Source organism: Drosophila santomea, chromosome 3R, assembly GCF_016746245.2.
Source record: "Drosophila santomea strain STO CAGO 1482 chromosome 3R, Prin_Dsan_1.1, whole genome shotgun sequence".
Lineage (NCBI taxonomy): Eukaryota > Metazoa > Arthropoda > Insecta > Diptera > Drosophilidae > Drosophila > Drosophila santomea.
The window spans coordinates 15,850,740-15,863,560 of NC_053019.2; the positions used below are offsets into that span (position 1 = coordinate 15,850,740).

The following is a 12,821-nucleotide window of genomic DNA, read 5'->3' on the forward strand; positions in this document are numbered from 1 at the left end:
ATTACCGATGTATGCCACTTAGGGAGCGCACAGAAGCACAGATAAATAAGTAATGTATATTCATTTAATAAATTAAGAACATATAACATGATTGTTGACATGTTTATTCTTTTATTTAACAAATTTGGGTCAGTATAACCAACTATTTAAAATCATTCTGATAAGATCGCACTTATATTGTTGACTAGTTCACACCTCGTTACTTTTGGCTGTTTTTTGTTTCAATAACAAACAATTTGCTTAACGAGGCACATGTTCAATACGCACATTGTGCACGCTTTGCACATTTGGCACCAACTTTTACTGATAAATCTCCCACTAAATACAACAAATGTAATAGCACCCGCAAACTTGGCAAGGGCATGAGAAATAAAGTTATTATATCGAATGAGCGCTGTGCGCTGGAAAAATAAAAAACAGAAGCGAGTGAAAATATTTCAACAATTTTGCGGTGCAGTTGCAACTCGGTTATTGTGTAGACTTCGTAATTTGCATGCCAAACGCAGCAGAAACAAGACAACAAGACAAGAAGAAAGCCAAAACAATAAACTACAAATTATAAAAAATGGCAAAGAAATGCGAGTGGCTAATAAGCAACATGAAAGAGCAGTGAACTTTTGCCCGAGGAAAGTGAAAACTCTGGTGATGTAAATGAAAAGCACGTTGGCGATACTCGCTAGTACTAGTATTAAAAAAAAAATATTTATACTACCTGGGTTCTTTAATCACATTTACGATTTGCCAACGAGAAAGTTCCCGCAAGCGATGCTTTTATTCTCCTCTTTTATTAATATATTTTTTGATTGCGTTTTTTGTGACCCGAAGCTGGCACGTTTTCCATCATTAAAAATTATGATTGTGTCGTTAATGCAATGCTAATGAGATGCCATTACGGTTATGGCCCACACATTGCCAAAAAGTGAAGATTTCTCTTGGGCCATTGTGTGACTACGCCAACTATGGTGTACTATGGTACTATGTTATTCTCAGTCTGTGGGTATAGCCCAGTTATTAGCCATGCAACAGCGTTGATAATTAACACCTTTCGGCGCACACTCACACATATAATATAGCCACTTAATTAATTGCACGGCCGACGTGCAAGTGACAACCACGTATCTTAGCCAGTTTAAACGAAGGCGGAAGTGCGCGGCGCTTAGTCAGCAGCCAAGATGGCAGCGTTGACGCATGCAAATGATGCCACGAAAGACACAGACAATGCCACAGGAGGGCAGCGAATTAATAAATAAATGTTACTTACTATACACTATAATTAATCAAACTAGGCCATATTAGGTTAATATAGATGTGGCATTAAAATGCCAGAATTGAAAGATATCTCCTTACTAATTAAGTTAGCAAGCTGACATCCTAATTTCAAAAGATTTACTTCGATGAGCAACTGAATTTTCGGATAAGTAGTTTAAATTGATGTAATCCTCCAACCAACTCCCACTATTATTTTGACCGCATCTGTTTGGGCAGCCCGTAACTAACACTCCAAGGTATTTAATTTATTTACGAACCCTGCAGTGTCCGCTGATTGAGGTTCAACAAACTTGGTGTTGCAGGTTGCAGGTTGCATGGCCAAGTGGACAAACGGTGGCCAGTGGTTGGTGGCTAGTAGCTAGTAGCTGCTTGCTGGTGGCCAGTGGGCAGTGGGCAATGGGCAATGGCAAATGGGAAAAGTGGCAAGTGGCAAGTGGCAAGTGGATGGCCAGGCCAGGCCAGGCTAACCAGCTAACCAGCCAAGCGGCCAGCCCAAGCACTTTGCTTATTAAAGTACAACAGCCGTCGTACATCAGGCGAAATTTATTATGATGATGTTGTGTGCATAAGGCCAGGTAAGAAAAACAATAATAATAATAACAACAGCAACACCAACAGGTAACAATGAGGGAAATTTATTATCGCTACGGCATCGAATGCTTTTGGCTTTGGCTTTGGTTTTGGATTTGCTTAGCCACCACAGTCGAAGTTGCACATTTAACGGAAGGGCCGCCAATTGCACTCCGCACAAAAGACAATGCATTGAAAGTGTAATTCTCCTCAGTTTTTTGTATTTCCTAGCAATTTTTCCACCGAAAGGGCCAGCTCTGCGTTGGTGTTTGCCTTTAACCACAAGACTTTCCTTCGGAATGGGCAACGTGTCGCATAACCACCAGAGGAACGGGAAGAGCCCGAGGGCTTCGGATGGCAGGAGAGATGGAGGTGGGACTCCTGACCACAACAAAGCTGTCCAGCGGCCACGGGAGATAGTCAGCAGGAATGGCCGAGGGCGATTGTGGTCAAGACACCTGGAACTTTTACAAGTATCCGCCTTAAGATGGTTGAATTTGAAAATGCCATAAAATGCATAGTTATTTGCTTTTTTCATAATTGAAAAATATTTATGAAGTGAAAATTGCCATTTATAAGTAAACATAACATTTTTCGTTTCCTATCTTTTACTATTGCTATATGGGCTTACGTCAATTTTATGTTGTTTTAACAGCCCATGTTCAATAAAAATTCAAACCCATTCGAAAACCTCTGACATTTCTATCTGAATAAACACAATTTGATTTAAATAACCCCCCCAAGGTTTTCGCTTACAAACACATTACACCCACTTTTATGGGTTTTGCCTATCAAATGTATCCCAAATCTTATTTAGATGAAGTGATGTATGATAATCACGGACACAACGCCTTTTTAACCATACCGTATCAAAGGTAATACTATACTATGCCAACAAGCAAAGCTGCAAAAAAAAAATATTAAATTATATGGCTGAAGGGGAAAAATTGAGTTGCGGTTACATTATAAACGGGCGAATGAGCAACAACCGCCGCCAACTGCTCCCCACCAAAGAGAGCTGTCAGTTGGCCGGGTTCCAACCTCCAGCGAAGGGCGCCAGTTCAAAATTTTGCACAGCCCGAGGCTTTTTTGTGGCCTTATACAAGACACCTTTGCATATCGTACACAGAAAATACTTTCATTGTTTTCAAGTAAACTTAAATTGTAACATCTCCCATCGCCCTATGTTCGATATTTTTACTAATATTTAAAGAAAAATCGTTCTCCAAAGAGTCTAATAAAAGTTGGCATAGCCAAGCATCGTGAATTAAGTTAAGATCATATGAACAATAAATCTTTTATATTATTTTATATGCGCAGTAGCATGATTACAAGAGTTTGTGGAAGCAAAGGAAGCTGAAAGTGCAGCCTGCACAGTCGTTAAGAGCACTCTTTATATGCACATAATGACTTTTGATTGCCATTTGCTTATTTGGAGCATTATTTAAGTTTCATTAACAAATACTAAATTGCTTTCGAAAGTACAACGCCGAGTGAGCAAACGAATGACTGTCTGAGTGAGTGAGTCAGTTAGTGAGTTAGTGAGTGAGTGAGTGAATGAATATGAGCTCGCTATTCGCAGACAGTTGCGACAACGTTTGATTGACGCCGTGGCCAGTTGGCCAAATGCGTTGGGTAGAAATTAACAGGCAAACACTTTCGCTGGCATTTCTTTTGGCCCGGCATTTCTATAGAGATTTCACGTGCCAAGCAAAAGCTAAAGCCAAAGCCGAAGCCAAAGCCAAAGCCTCCGTTAAAAGGCAGAAATATTCATTTCATTAAATTTAATATTTTCATTAGCAGACTTTCAGATTGCCAGACGGATCTGCGGATCTGCGGCTCTGCCAACGGAGATAAGCCAATCCAAAAAGGGGTAAGCCGCCACAATGCTGACATTATTGTGACGGCCGGACGGGAATTTATGTTTTAATTACCAACCTCCTTTTTATCTCTTTGTGAGTGAATGAAAGTGCGGACTGCTCTCCGACAGCCGCGAAAGGAAAGGATAATGGGGCATCTGACGGATAGGTATGTCCGTCCGTCCGTCCACTTTCGCAGTTTTCTGCGCCAAATTTCAGTTAAATATAATGCTCGACATACAGCTGCATTTTTATATTATACGCTTTTAACAGATTTGCACTTGCATGTGTATTTTGCTTTCAACTGAGTACTTCCGCTTGAAAAGGTATATTTAACAGGGTTGCAAAACGTTAACAACCTTAATAAAAGCAATTTAAATGCTGCCATTTGTAATCAAATCACAATTACACACATCTAAGGTATTAGTTTGACATTCATCATTGGATTCTTGACCCCTCAGATCAAAAAACCCCTCCAAATATGGGGCGTTCACCTTGCCTCCGTTTTTCGATTGAATACTGAAGATTGAAGATACCCGAAAGCCGCCGAAAAAAAATCCCAGTTGAACAAACAAAGAGCAAACAAGTTCGTATTAACTTTGATCTTTGTTACACAATCGAGTCCGCTGACGCAAGTATCGAAAATCAAGACCCGAAAATCGAAGAGGTAAAAGCCCGCTCGCATGACCAAGGAAATCGATGTTCGATTCGAGGCGACTTTGGCTATGGCTATGGCTTATATGGCTTGGCTTAGTTCCGGCATAATTTAGCACCAATTTCTATTTGCTTTTCACTTGGCTAATGGGATGGCGTTTATGCGCCAATATAGCTGGCACCGAGCAAAACAATTGCCCTGCCAAGAGCAGACCGGGCCAGACAAGAAAAAGGTCATGGTAAAATTGGTAAAATTGAAACTGAAATTGCACAGCACTTAGAGCGCGAAAGTCGGCATTGTTGCCGACGCTATACTCGTAAGTAGCATCTATCTATTCAGATACAATCGCAAGGGGAACCAGCGCATTTGAACTTAAATTGCATTGCCATGGCAATTTTACAAATGGCGCAGCAGCAGCAAAACGAGAAGTCTATTTTTTCCAGCGCCTCCCCAAAAGTTATAATTGCCCCAAGAAGCGGGCGGACTTTCCTCTGAAGGACGCCGGCTCAGCGGAAAACTTTTCCTTTTTTTTTTTTGGGCCCAACCTTAAGCAATTTGAGGCGCGTGCGCTTTTTGTCCGCCCTCAATGCTCATTTCCAGCTTTTCTAATTGGCTTGACATGCCCCCATGGGCTTTTGTCTGCTCTAACTGCACTTCGATGTTTGCTTTTCGGCCAGAGACGAATATACTCGTATTTGCATTTGCCTGCATTCACATCCAAGCTGCCGATGACTTACGGCCCTACATGTCGTTCGATATCGTCCAAAACCCACACAAAAAAAGCCTGGCCAACAGCCAACTAGATTTGTGCCGGTTCAATGTCTGTGTCCATTTTCATTGGCAAATATTTCACCAGACTGTCAACAGGCGGCGTCATAGGAAACCCAAAGTACAATTTTCACCCGAGCCATAGAGATGCCGAGTTGCTTCTTATGTATATTCATAGAAAGTGGGAAGTTATTAAAGAAATAATACAAAAATTACATTCAAAATATCGTCATATCTATTAATCACAAATGTTTCTATTAATTGCGCACTTTTTCATCACTCAAGCTTTCAAAAAACACACAAGTGCTTTACTTAGATTTGCGGATATCTATCGATTGATAACAAATATAGTAATCTGCAATAGCACTTGTGACTCTGCGCTTATCTATCGACTTTAAAATATATTTTTAGTTCCCCGATAGCCACAAAGAAATTTAGCTACTACCTAACTGAAATGCCATTACTATTTTTTGGCTCTGTCTGGCTCAATCAATACGACTTACCGGCTGAGCCGTGTAACCAAACTCCAAAGCCAAGTAGACGAAGCCAATTGTCCTCGAAACACAAAGAGTGAGAAAAACTGCGACACTTTTGGCACTCATATAAAAATATTTAAACTTGACACTCTTTTGGCCATTGTCTATCCGTCTGGCGTTGCCCCCGCAAAACGCAAAACGCAAAAGTCAGTTGACAGTTGGCAGTTGTTTTTTGATACTGGCTGGGGGCTGGGTAAATTTGCTTTCGGAGCAGACCCGAAAATAATTATAACAGCGACTATGTATATGGCAAGACAAACAACAAGCAAACTATGTTTATGTTTTTCGCTTTTCTATGTACTTGGCGGGCTGCTCAAGGTTCATGGCTTTATTAAATTGCTTTGGCTAAATAGAGGGTTCATTAAGTTGTTGGAGCTCCCACAGCGACCCTTTTTGGCATTGAAAGCATAGCCAATTCGTAAATGGGGGGAAACTCATTTCCAGTTTCTGCTGCTTTTTCCATTGATCGATTCCGCCTTTTGTTTTTTTTATTTTGGCACGGAAATGAAGCCAATTTAAAAGCAACTCCACCAAAAGCCATCCGATTGAAAATCTTCTCCAGCTTTGGTTTGGTTTGGTTTTATTTCATTTAACAGAAAACTGGTTGCGCTACGTTTTAAGTATTTTTCGTAGAAGCATTTCTGAGTTGTCTTTGGTTTTATGGCTAAGTCATAAGCCAAGATCGCTGAGGGCAATTATTCTAGCTGCTAATTTGAAAAGTGTACGAGCATCTAGCATCTAAGCAGCTGAGCATATAAGCATCTAAGCAGCCATGGCAGCCATAAATCACACTCCGCTTAGCCGGGCCAAGAATAACTGGCCCAAGAATTTGCGTTTAGAAAGTCATGGCTAAGATTTTGAGCAAGAAGCCAAGTCGCGTTCACTAATTAAAGAGACGGCACACTGTTACTCAATAAGCAGTAAATTCGAGGAACTTAAGTAACCGTTTAGTGGCAGTAGCAATATTCAACCAATTTTTGAAAGTACCAATGGCAGTAAACTGAAACTAAGGAATTGTAGTGCAAGATATTCGTAAAAGTAATGCGATTTTCACATTTGCGGGTAAAGCCGCAATACAAGTTAAAGCTTTACTAAAATAAAGACTTTTATCAGTTTTTGTTTGCAATTTGTATTCTAACATCATCTTATACCATTATTACTTTCTAACATCTGAGTATAAACCACCTAACTAACTAATTTCCCATCTAAAATATTTCAAAACATATATTTCTTCAGCGGTTGTGCCACTGTGCTTTTAATAGTTCCTAGGCGGCGCCAACAAATTGGTTTTTTATTTTGTTTACTGGCCTCCGGGCGAACGGCTACCAGAGTCAGAGAGTGAGCATAATTAGGAGCCTGGCCACTTGGCCATTTGGCTATTTGGCCACTTCGTCTGCGATCTCCGCGTGAACTGAGCAGTTGAGCAGTTGAGGAGTTGAGGAGCTGAGGACCAAAAGCCATAGAGTAAAGATGCCTTTCAGGTGCACTCGAGGAACGCACTTGCCGCATGAATTGCACTTATTCGGGGCATTCGAGAGGCGAGTTAACCGGCGGATTGTGTTCATAAGCACTCGGCTAATGAGGCAGAAACAGCGCTGGTATTCCCAGCATTTCCATTAGCTTTATGTAACACAAGCACATTCAGCGTTTACCTTCATTGAATGTAATGTAATGAAATGGCTGGAGAACGTCAGCCAACAACCTTGCTGGTTTTCAGTTTAAGCTGATGATGATAGTGATGATGATGATACCGACCAAACCCAAATCCAAATTCAAGTAAACCCAAGCCTATTAGAGAGGCGATGTGGCATTTGCATGGCCGTGGCCAGCTGAATGCGACTATAATCGCCGCAATTGAACAGCGAGCGGCGGCTTTCGAGGTTTAGGAACTCAGATCTGCTGACAGGGGCAAATAATTTCGAGGAACACAAGCCAAAATAAGACTACCAGACTAACAGTGGAGAACAGCGAACAGCGGCTTTGGTTTAACAATTCAATTAGATGGGTTCACTCACTTACAGTGTGCAGCTGGCATCAAATTGAAAGAGATACGAGGCAGCTGATTAGTTAGTTTCCCGGTTAGTTGGCCCAGCCTCGCAGTCAAAAGGGCAAAGATGTGCAGATTATCTTTTTATTTCTTGACGCAGGGTTAGTTTATCCAAACAACCATCAAAATTGACTTAACTTGCAAGCTCAGTTAGGCAACTTTAAGCTTGTAACAAGCAATTAAATACTTTAAAGTTAAATACAGTAAACAGTTTCAGAAAGAAGCCCCAAAGCTAATGCTCACCTTTTTAGCATCGAATTATACTTCCAAATTTAAGCAAAAAAGCTAAAGTTTAAAGATAGAGAAGAACATCATATTCTTGGTCACGACTTTGTTGGCCAACACAAAAGCATTCGATGATGATCTATAGAGTTTGGTCACAATAGGCCAAAAAGCAGCACAACCAAACAACCAGTAGGCAAAAGTGCATTTTGACAATTCCCCTCAGTGAAAGACACGGCAATTTATTAATTTTCCAAATTGAAATTAACAAGAAACCAACTACAAGCAACTAATTAGACTAGCGCATGATAGCTGGCAGTAACCAGTTTCTTTAACTCATTGATAAAAATAACACAAACAAACTTGGCTTACAAAAACAGTTAACAGATAGCTCCAAACATGGCCATGTGATGCACTGTCACTGCAAAAGCGCCATAAAAGACTTGTTTGCATGCTGGCCAGCCTCTAGACTTCGTTTTTCTACGACTATTTACCAGCCGGAGCGCAGAAACCTGGCGAAAATAATATGGAAAAAAATAAGAAAAAAAACACACACTAGCTATTCGAAAGGCTATTAGAGACAGAGAGACGGCGGTCGGCGATTCAGTGGTTAGCTTTAAATGAGGACGACGACTAATATCCATGCCGATCGATAAATGCGGCCGCCAATAACTGGAAATACACATCAAGTATACGACGCGCTGACAACGACACATTTGCGGTTCACTGGGTATTTGGGGTGTGGAAGTCGAACTTGTTGGCTTGTCCGTTCGTCTGTCCGTCCGTCCGTTAATAGCTGGGCGCAGTCTCTAGCAGCTCGACAATGTTTTCGGATGGGCCAGTTAGGGGTTTGCCGTGCTTGGGTCTGCGGTTAGCCCCCAGTTTTCCAAGTTTTCCATTCCCCACTTCCACATGTCCCCGGGTTTTAGTGAAAATACTCCTTAGATGACTCAGACATGAGTGTGTTAACTAAGAAGAATTCAGGAAGGTTTCGGTGCTTTACAGGAAATGAGAGGTTTACAAATTGGCGTTGATAAGACGCATTCGTTTAATCCTATTGTCTACAAGTGAAAGAACTAACTGGCGTAATGTTACCCCAAACTGACACATATACGTGCCGCTCTTGATCAGAACATTCGTTTGTATTATCTTGCTAATCTTCCCTCGTAATTACTATACAGTAAACGATGCGGGTTCGTTGACCTATTGAAAAGGCCATGGCTGTGCATAATTCATAATTCATAATGAAATTGTATAGTACGTGGAAGCTTTCTTTGTGGAGGTCATAAATTTTCCGCTTTAACTGAGCTCCCATGCCAAGGGGACACCTTAGGCGGCGCCATATGGGCAAAGTCAAGCACCAAAAGCAAAAAACAAAAAACAATAAAAAAAAAAAAAAAAAAAGTATACGTACAGAAAAAGCCAAAATTGAAATACGAGCGCAAGAATATCGAAGTATCTGAGAAGCGGCCAACAAGAAGATCTTGTGAGTAGAAGCCCAAGTAGTCAGCGAGCACAGACAAGTGACTGCAAAAAACTTGTCAAACTGGTAAAAATGGCCAAGCCAAAGAGCTACCAAAAAAAAAACTCAAGGCACATACAATACGAAACAAAAAATGTAAAAGAAAACCTTAAAAATCAACAACAGCAGAGGATGCTGGCCACTTTTAACGACGATGACCTTGGCGACGGCAGCAACTCCGCTGCCGCTTGCAACTTGTTGCAAACTAGCGACAGCTGGCGTTGCAGACACCTGAGACATAGAGAATCTGCACCCGCTGCCCCCCGCAGCATCGAACACAACAGGTGCGGCCAAGAGAATAGTACCAAGAACTTGAAATGATATGCGTGGGAGTTTCCAGCAACCAATTCAGATGATCAATGAGCGATATTTCTACATTATTTAAAGATGATTATAATACCACAATAGAACAATTCTTTTCTTAGGTTGCTTTTATATAAATAAGGATAAACAAATATTAGAATATATCGCTGAATAAAGGCAAACCTTAAATAAGTTCTAAGGCTCTACAAATTTAAGCTCAGCTGTATATCCCCCATCTTGAAGGAGTTACCTTCTTTTTCTCATGAATTTTACGGTAAATTTAGGTCGTTGCTGCAACAACAGCAGCTGACTTGTTTACATCGGCTTTTCCCCAAAACGGCAGACTTTGCCAATAACTTGACTGTCTGACTCGCTGGCTGGCTGGCTAAATATAGACATAGACAAGCGTTTGGCCATGTTTCTGCTTGGATTTCCTGGCCAAACACACATCAGGCTACATCGCATCGCCATCGCCATCGCCATTGCCATCATATCATCATCCTCATCCTAGGCATCCATCGTGTGCAGTATTTGATTTGATCAATTTTTGAAAACTACACTTTCATCCGTTTCCGTTTCGTGGGGAAGTGGCTGGCTTGTGGCCATCAGGCGGACTTATTTCTTTGCGGATTTATCCTATTTGGGGCATGACACAAATTTGGCAAACATCCACGTAAATGTGGTTTGAGTGAAGCTTGAGTTTAAGTTTGTCTTGCTGGCGCTGGCGCTGCCTTGTTTTCTTGCCAGCAATTTAACAATTAAAAACACGCGCTCTTTTCGGCTTCCACCGGAGCGACCGTCATTAACTCGTTAATCCACGCGAAAATAATTTATTATAATTGCACATATACATTTTTGCTCATTTTCTGCGATTCGCATGAAACATAAAACGACAGCCAAGCTCCTTGGTCAGGCACCGCTTGGTTGCCCAATAAAATGTGTAAGTCTTCTGAATACCCTGGCCCTCAAAAGGGTATATAAGAGCAAGGGATTGCGATGCACTTTAAAAGAAATGTATATTAGGTATTTATAAATATATTTATATATATTTTATAGCTATTATTTCCTTTTACAACGCAACTAAATGCCCCAAATTGAATGCTCCTTTTAGTTTGGCGCACGTAGTTTGGATAACCGCTTTTGTTACTTCTTATAAACATCCAATTTCAGTTTCCTATTAAATGTTAAGCAATCTGCAAAATGTTGATCACTTGACTCAATCGGAGATCTATTAAAGCAACGAGAAATAAAACAAGTCTTGCCGTAAACAAGTTTTGATTTCTAATTACACCCAAAACGAGGTTTCCTACACCTAATTCAGATAGGGTATTTTCAAGTCGACATGGCTAATGTTCTTTCTTACCATCATGACGCAAGGCTATTTTATTCTGGCCAGTATGACACAAGACGGAAAATCGTTAACTCACGCTGCATTGTGAACTCACCTGCAAAAAAAAAGAAGAGAGATATGATTAGGTTGCTTCAAGATAAATAGTTAAATTCGATAAAATTCTTGCTGGCTAAAAATTCTTTTATAAATAAGCTTTTGCAATCATAGCTTGATTAGAATGAGAACGATAAAAATCGTTTTCTAACAATACAACTTTAGAAGAAACGCTTCATTTTCAGATTCAAAAATTTTCGGCGTTACATTTTATTTAAATCCTTTGGATATCATCCAGTAACCATAACAAAACTTGATGTTTAAAAAGAGCTCATGATCAGCAATGAATGCCCGATACACATTCATGACGAATTGTTTTCCATAGCCGACAAATATCGTAATATCTAGACGTTTATGATGCCAAATTGTTTACAACAGTTGGCGGCGTATACATCAACATCAAATGCTGCGCAAGACAAAGCACATTTTTGGCAAAAGGCCAATGGAGATGTGGTGAAACTTTAGGAGGAGCACTCTCCCAAAGTCCGTCCGTGCACATTTCAATTTGGCAGCCGGTTTGCATATAAGTTATAACATAGACGGATCATTAGGCAGCTGGCCAGGCAGAGCAGCCGAGCACACACTCTGGATTTGTTATAACGCCGAGCTAACCAAGTGTGTGTATACAAACAAGCATACGTATGTATGTATGTTTGGCAGGCGGTGTGTGTGTTTGGAGAAAGTCGGAAGCTCAAGGCACAAAACAGCTGAAAAGGCTGAAAAAAACTGAAGAAGCGGCCAACTGAAGACCCCATGATGATGGAGATGATGATGTTGCTGAATCCCAATCTGAATCTGTTGGCAAACAAAGCGCAAACAGCAGGCAAAGTTAATCTTGGCCAATAAGTGGAGCACACACTCACACACATGTGGCCATTGGACATTGGCCATTGGCCATTGCAGTTTTTTGCATAACCAAAGGCTCCGTTGAACCGAAACTCATTTGTAAAATGTGCATGACCATTATTTTTAATTGAAAACGAAAATGAAAAATAGAAAGCAAAACCAACTAGATCCAAACAAAATGAAATACAATGCAAAAACATTTGTTAACTCTTGCGGTTTTAATTAAAAACTCGAGTAGTCCTGGTCATTTTTCAAGTGTCATGTCTTTATTACCACTCCACTTGGGCGGGGTCAAATCTTTCCTGGATCGACAGCTCCCACGCCCAGTTAAATGGCACTTTAATTGCGATAAAAACCAACAGAAATGCTGCTTACGGGATACGGGAAACCACTTTCCGAAGAATAATGGGAAAATAATGCCTCTAATTATCATTAGTAAGTAATTTTAAAGAGCTCGGGAAGAACATCCAACTATGATGTTCCAGAATCTAGCCAAAGAGAAAACCAGCCGCCGAAAAAGAAAAAAAGAAGAAAAAAACCAGGTAAAACAAAGACATAAAGGTGAGGGAGGTGGTACTTCCTACTCCCACAAACGGTTGTCATTAGTCAGAACAGAGGCAGCAACCTCAACCTCAACCTTAAACACAACCACCAGCAGATATATAAGATATAACGTTGCAGTGGCACCAACGGCATCGGGAAAAATAGAAAGCCGTCGCGGCGAGAAAGCCAAAAAGAACTTAACACAATTTACACTCACGAACGCTTTTCCTACTTAAG

General features: G+C 40.7%; 1 protein-coding gene and 1 long non-coding RNA gene across 8 annotated transcripts in view; one reads left to right on the top strand and one right to left on the bottom strand.

Annotated features, from left to right (window-relative positions):
- Positions 1 to 12,821, bottom strand: part of LOC120451354 (nucleoprotein TPR) — a 57,562-nt gene that overhangs the window by 21,093 nt on the left and 23,648 nt on the right. The gene's annotated exons all lie outside the window — the stretch shown is intronic.
- Positions 1,364 to 2,521, top strand: LOC120451360. Of its 2 annotated transcripts, none has more exons than XR_005616377.1 (3): positions 1,364 to 1,505; positions 1,572 to 1,844; positions 2,054 to 2,521. It is a non-coding gene; the product is annotated as an uncharacterized LOC120451360 (long non-coding RNA). The 2 variants fall into 2 exon arrangements; XR_005616378.1 differs by having other exon boundaries at positions 2,071 to 2,521.